This window comes from Athene cunicularia (assembly GCF_003259725.1).
Source record: "Athene cunicularia isolate RWA chromosome 26 unlocalized genomic scaffold, athCun1 chr26_part1, whole genome shotgun sequence".
NCBI classification, from domain to species: Eukaryota; Metazoa; Chordata; class Aves; order Strigiformes; family Strigidae; genus Athene; species Athene cunicularia.
The window spans coordinates 1,508,577-1,514,933 of record NW_020799136.1 but is presented as its reverse complement, the minus strand read 5'-3'; the positions used below and the strand labels follow the sequence as shown (position 1 = coordinate 1,514,933).

At 54.7% G+C, this 6,357-nt stretch overlaps 1 protein-coding gene across 2 annotated transcripts in view; it reads right to left on the bottom strand.

The window, feature by feature from the left end:
• MAPKAPK2 (mitogen-activated protein kinase-activated protein kinase 2) overlaps positions 1-6,357 on the bottom strand; it is a 22,611-nt gene that overhangs the window by 15,196 nt on the left and 1,058 nt on the right. The window lies entirely within an intron of this gene.

The following is a 6,357-nucleotide window of genomic DNA, read 5'->3' as shown; positions in this document are numbered from 1 at the left end:
GGGGGGGGGGGGGGCACTCAGGGGAGCTGGCTGCAGTCAGGGGCACACAAACCCAGGCAGCAAAGTTAATTATGATGGCGAAGGAAATGAATCCATCCCTTCACTGATCCCAAATCTAGAGCCCAAACCGGGTAAGGACATCTAGCAAAAGCAGAGCTGCAAAGTCCCAGCCTGGCTGGGCGCCCCAGGAACATTCAGTTCTGGGTTTGCATTTTGAACTTTATCTCTAGTTTAGGCTACAGCTCGCTGGACAGCCAGGCACATAATCACATGCAGCCCTGACGCCAACAGCTTAAATAATCTCATTACATAGGATGGCAAAGGCTGTGCCAGCTGCAGACTGCGTCAGCGTGCTCACCTGCCCTCTCCGCTGGCAGAGTGCACTTTGTCACAGCAAAGCAGCGTGCTGACGTAACGCCCATCACGGGAAGATGCCGTCGTCCTCTCTGGCAGCATCAGACCAAAGATGGAGCCACAGTGGAGCTCCACGTGCTCCCAGCAGAGCTCAGAAAGGAGCCACGCTGGTGCCCCATCCTGTATCTCCCCTCCTGATGGCAGGTACTGTCTCACCACCCTCCAAATGGTATTTTTTGTGGCTCCCAGCATCTCCAGCAAAACTGATGTTTCAGGTCCTCTCGGATCAGGGGGATCTACCAGCACTCATGGACTCGTGGCCGTTAGTCCCTTCCTGAGGGCACGAAGGAAACAGCGAGTTAATGCAACCATTAAACCTGCCAGTCCCTATAATCCCTACCTCAAATTGGTAAGATCTTAAAAGGCTGAAATCTTTGAAATGACTCAGCCACGAGGTACAAAGAAAGAACAGCTTACAAGGCTGTTAAAGGTCTGCATTCAGACTTGCTCTTGCGTGCCCTGCTCTCACCCCCACGTGCTGCTCCCCATCCACCTCCGTAGGGGAACCAGCTGTAGAGACGAGAGCCCTCTCCAAAACCAGCCTCCAGGCACCGCTCACGCACGCACTCCTTGTGCCAGCCAGAGATGAAACGAGAATGTATTTTAGGATCTTACAGCCACGAAAGACGAGGGGCATCCAGGGAGGGGACAGGAACCCCTTTCAGTGGGATACGGGCCTCAAGAGCTGTTAAAATCCAACACCAAGAGATGACCACCATGCTCAACAGCTCTGGACCACGCTTGAAACACTGACTCAACACGACTGCCCGGGCTCGAAACAGGTTTCTTGGGGAGCGGTCAGGCAAAGCTCTGTTCCCGTGCCAGCCTCTGGAGCTGGTGGAAGGATTGCCCTGGTCCTCGCAGACCCACCCCCAAGCCCTCCCTCCTCCAAAACCAGCCTGCAAGCTCAGCCACGTCCTGAAGACCGTCCCCCAGCTCCCACCTCACCTCTGCTGCCCGCGCCCCTGCCCACTGAGGGCAGCGGAGCTGCGCGGCACGGGGCAGATGTGGGGCATCTGCCAAAAGCGGGGCCCCAGGGGCCGGCCCGTGCCAGGATGCGGCAGCCGCCCTCGCCCGCTGCAGACAGCCCCGGCGCGGTGGAGGGGAGGCAGCGCGTTATTCTTGGAAACCAGGAGGTGAGGTCATGCTGCCTGAATGCTGCAACTTGAGGCCAGACGCGCGGGGCCAGTTGTGCTTGGAGAGGAGCCTGACTTCTGCAGCGGGCGGCCGAGCGAGGGCCGTCTGCAGGTCGGGAAGGCGGTTCCATCCGGAGCAGCAGGAGGAAAGGGTTTCTCAACGAAGTACGGCTCTTTCCTCCCAGTTTCTCGGCAGACAGTGCAAACCCCAGCAAAGGGATGGGTCTTAAAACAGCATCAGCCACTGCCTCTGCTGCAAAGCCCTCGGACCACCCTAGTGCGGGCCGCGGGAGCCCACCACGGAGGCTCAGGAGATGCCAGATGCCAAACCCGGAGCCACGCCGCTCCCCGCCCCGCAGGGACAGTCAAACGGCCGCTCCTGACCCGGCCACTCCGCCAGATGCCTCCCACACACCTGCACCACCCACCGGGAGCTCATCCATCCCATCGGATCCCAGAGCACGTCCTGGAGGTTTCTGGGAGAAGAAAAGTCACCAACTCGCTCTTTCAGGCTTCCTAGGCAGGAACTTTCTGGGAGTTTTCATCACCGGTGCCTACCCATCGTCCAGCGAATGAAGTAGGAGATGTGGCTCTCAAATCTCCACAGCTTCAAATTATGATTTCTACCCTGTTTTAAATGCTCCGGAACAGGGAGCACGTGTCTGACAAAGCTGAGCGTGGGCCCTGCCACACACCCGGCTTTCCCGACGCGTGCGCTGGCAGATGGCAGAAACCTCGCCAAAGGCCAGCGGGAGCTCAGTGTGAATGATAAAATCATCATTTCACCTGGCTACGGCTACTAAATCACACACACAAGGGCTGTGTTTTCATCCTCCAGGACGGCTGCCCATGAAGGATTCATCCTGGAGCAAGCAGCTCAGCCCGGTACCGCATCTGACCGGCTGCAAGACTTCAGTAAATCACCTCAGCTCCTCGCCTCTGAAAACGTGGGAAACACCAATCTTCTTGTGCAAGACCTAGGGCTGATGGCATTCGACTATTATTAAGAGGAAGAACCCCGCCACTTCCTGTGCATGTGCCAAAACGAAAACCCAGCCCCTGCTCCCAGGATGTTATCAGGCCATCTCAGTCGTAGGTTTGACTGCTCAGAACATGTAACGTATTTAGAAGAGATTCTGGCAAATCCTAAATGATCTAAATTATAAAAGCTCAAACCCCAAGTCAGTAGACTCCTTTGGTCAATGAGATAATAAACCACTGCCTTGGAAAAGTCTCGGTGATGTCACTACACTTTCCACAGCTTTTCAACCACGGCTTGCACATAAGGCCACAGCAAAGACATTCCTGGTTATATAAAATACACGGTACAGTCAAAAAAGAAAAAAAATCCCCCCACTGAGAGAGGAACAGAAGCACAGCAGACACACAGTGAGTTGTTTCCCACGGGCACGAGCCCAGGATCCTCATCCACTCCATCACTTAGGGGTTATTTTTCTGGCTGGATTTTCTGGGGGACAAAGCATTTGATCTCGAATGAAGCTGCAGGAAGCCCCGGGAAACAGGGTGCTTTGCTCCTCTAAACATCTCTGTCAAAAAACCCCGGCCGTGACGGCAGAGAGAGCACGAGGCCACCACCCACATGAACACACTCGTCCACAGAGCTGCTCAGTGATCAGCTACGAGATGCCTGTCCTATTTCCACGACAGGCATTTTACAAGAATAATAAACAGCAAAACAACCGGCCTCCCTCCTCCTCCAACAACGGAACCATCGCTCACAGATTATCTGATGAGGCTGAGAGCAGACACAGAGCCTTTCGCAAACATGCCCCGAAGCACCAAGGATGCTCCAGAACGGGCTGCCAGAGAGGGGCCAAACGTGCAAGCAGTCGGCACTGCCCTGCAGAGCTCTTCCACAGCTCACCAGTCCAGGTGAGGGCTTCCTGCTCGGAAGCTGGGGTTAGGAGCGAGGGTTGTTATTTTGTTTTAAAGGAGACCTGCTCCACAAAGAGCTCCATCGAGCGGCGCGTGAGACAGAGGAAAAAACTCGCCACCTGCCATCACTAGCCCCCAGTCTCCAGTCTGGCTTCCCTGCGATTTCCTCGCCAAATTAAGGCAGCCAGCCATCGACGCGGTATCTTGCCTAAAGATCAGTCTTAAAAGTGGAATTTGCAGTCGGCGAAAACAGACCTCACCCCCAGCCCCACTGTCGCAGCCTGCGTCACTAATACCAACAGCCTGACCACAACGAACAACACCGAGTCAGGTCAGTGGTGACCTACATACAGCAGGCTTTACAGAAACGGCAAGCCTAATTTTGCCTAATAATAAATCACACCGAGGTACGAGGAAGAAAGGGGTAAGAAACCACCTGAACTTTGCATTGTAGTTCCATTCATCACCTTTCCACCGACTTGATGTTCCCACCCTGCAGTAAATCACCACGCACCAGAGCCCGGTCACGGGTGGCTGGGGCTGTTAGTGGCCTGTTGCCCACCAGACGATTCAGGAATGCCACAATTCAGGTACTGGGACCAAAAAAAAACAAAATAAAGTTGGGAGTGGGAAAATGCAAAATAAACAATAATGATCTGTAAGGAAAGTAAAAGGAGTATCTCCTGTTTTCACCTAGGTCCTACACAACAAACAAATCTACCATCCATTCACCCACATACAGCACCATTTTATTTAATGATGCGTTTCTGCCACGGACTATTGCACTGCAAGGGAGAGAAAATTGGCTGTAACGTTTTCTCTGCTGCACGAACACTGTTCCCAAGCTCAAACTCTCCCGGAGCACCGTAAAGTCCTCTTAAGCAAAGTGACTCTCGGCAAAACCCTTAAACGCATCTCTGGGTCTGGGAGGAAGAGGTTTAACAACGTGACAGTTGCTTGTGATCCCAGAGGAAGCACAACATTACCAGAAGACTGCATTAGTATCAGAGAGAGACACAACTGTTTCCCTCCAGTGGAGGATTGCATTATTATACAAGATTTTGGAAGAGTAAATGAGAAGAGCCGCGTTCCAAACGGAAAGGTTTGCTGCACCACCAAAGCAGGCAGCACAGAGAGATTTCAGCTGTGGCTTCTGGAGATGGGCCATCAGGATTCTTTTAAGCATCATCTGAAACATGACAACTCCATGCAATCACTTCTGTGGATCCTGCTTTAGGTCATCTTTCCACACTGATGCAGCGCGTGAGTAATTCGGACCCAAATTCCTCTCCGCAGGTCTCGAACAGACGTTACCCGGGGAGGGGATGAAGTCAGCACGCACCGCGTCTGGGGCAGCCACCCCCCCAAGTCCAGGCTTGGCCGGTCAGTCCGAATATCATAACCAACTAACCCAAGCCCTCAGCTTACGCTCACCAGGGCGAGCCGGGTACACACCGGCTCGTCCAGGAGCCCAAACTCACAGCGTAGCAGTTTTTAAGGTGCTGGAAGGAATCACTTACAGCGGCAGCTGTGCTGCTCGTTGAAAAGCCAGAGAGGCGTCCAACTGCTCAGCTCAACTCCTCTGACCCCGGCCGGGACGCGCGAGGGGGCCGGGGCAGGGGCCAGGGGGAAGACGACCCAAAGCTTTTCCAAAACAGAGACTCGGCGTGGGATACACGCGCCACGCAGACGCCCCGCGCCACCCGCCCGCGTTACAACCCGAAGCCCTGTGCTCCGAGATGCTCTTTTGTTTAAACAGGGTCGAGGAACCGACACAACTCGTGGGGGTAAACCTTGACCCCGTCCGCCGGCACCGAGCCCAGGCCCCAACCGTCCTCCCCGCGCTGGGGCAGAGAGGAACCGCCCGGCCTTCGGTCTCCTCTGCCATCCTTCCCCTTTCAGGGCTGCAAAAAGGGAAGTGCTGGCATCTGAGCTTTAAATACTGAGTCAACTGCAGGAGCGAGGAGGAGCCCGTCTGTCAAAACAGAAGAGGATTTCACTAATTTCCAACCGAACGAGCCGACGATACATTTCGTCTCGGAGTACGACTCGGTGCTGCTCACGAGAAACGCCCGCACTTCCGAAGGAAAAGTCAAACTTTTACCACTCCACTGACCCCCCCCAACCTAACCGCGGGGGTTCAGCACCGTCCCTTGCCGAGCCCACCGCCCCTGGTGCCTCCACAGCCACTTGTTCATTCATCCATCCAGGTTCGGAATCCCAGATACCAACAGATGGGCCGCTCGAAAAACAAAAGAGGTGGGGGCAACGAGTTTAGGTGGGGGTTTCTTTGAGCCTTCGCAGTTCTCAGGGTAACGCCGTGGGTTTGAACAGCTCGCGCGTGTGGGCGCAGACTGCAGCGATGCTGGAGAACACGGCGCTCCCGCCCAGCAGGCTGCTGCGCCCGCTCACCCGGCGGGGCTGGGAACCCATTCAAACTTCCCAAAGTCCCTCCTCAAAAATAAAAAAACATTAAAAAAAAAAAAAAAAACCCAACCTCATTTGAAACCGAGGAAGGCGCCGCATCACCTCGTGGCTGCTGAAATACACCTTTGTGGGAGATTTTTACCCAAGGGGAGCGAGTTACAGATGGAGTAAGGCTGAAATACTCCCCGTCTGAAGTGGGGGGCGACAGTATCGCACCCCATTTCATACGGCCGGAGCCCGGAGGGACCCAGGGACACACACGCCCGTATTCATGCTCCGGGAACCCCCCGTTTTCCCAAGCCCTTGGGGTGACGGCGGCCAGGCCGAGGGCCCCCCTCTGCTCCAGGCCACCCTCCCCCGACCCCAGGCGGGTTTACCGAGATGTCATTTCGCTCCGTTTCGCATTAGAAAGCTGGAAAACCACGTCTCGGTGCTCTTAATGGAGGGGAAGGAAAATAAATAATAATAATAATAATAATAATAA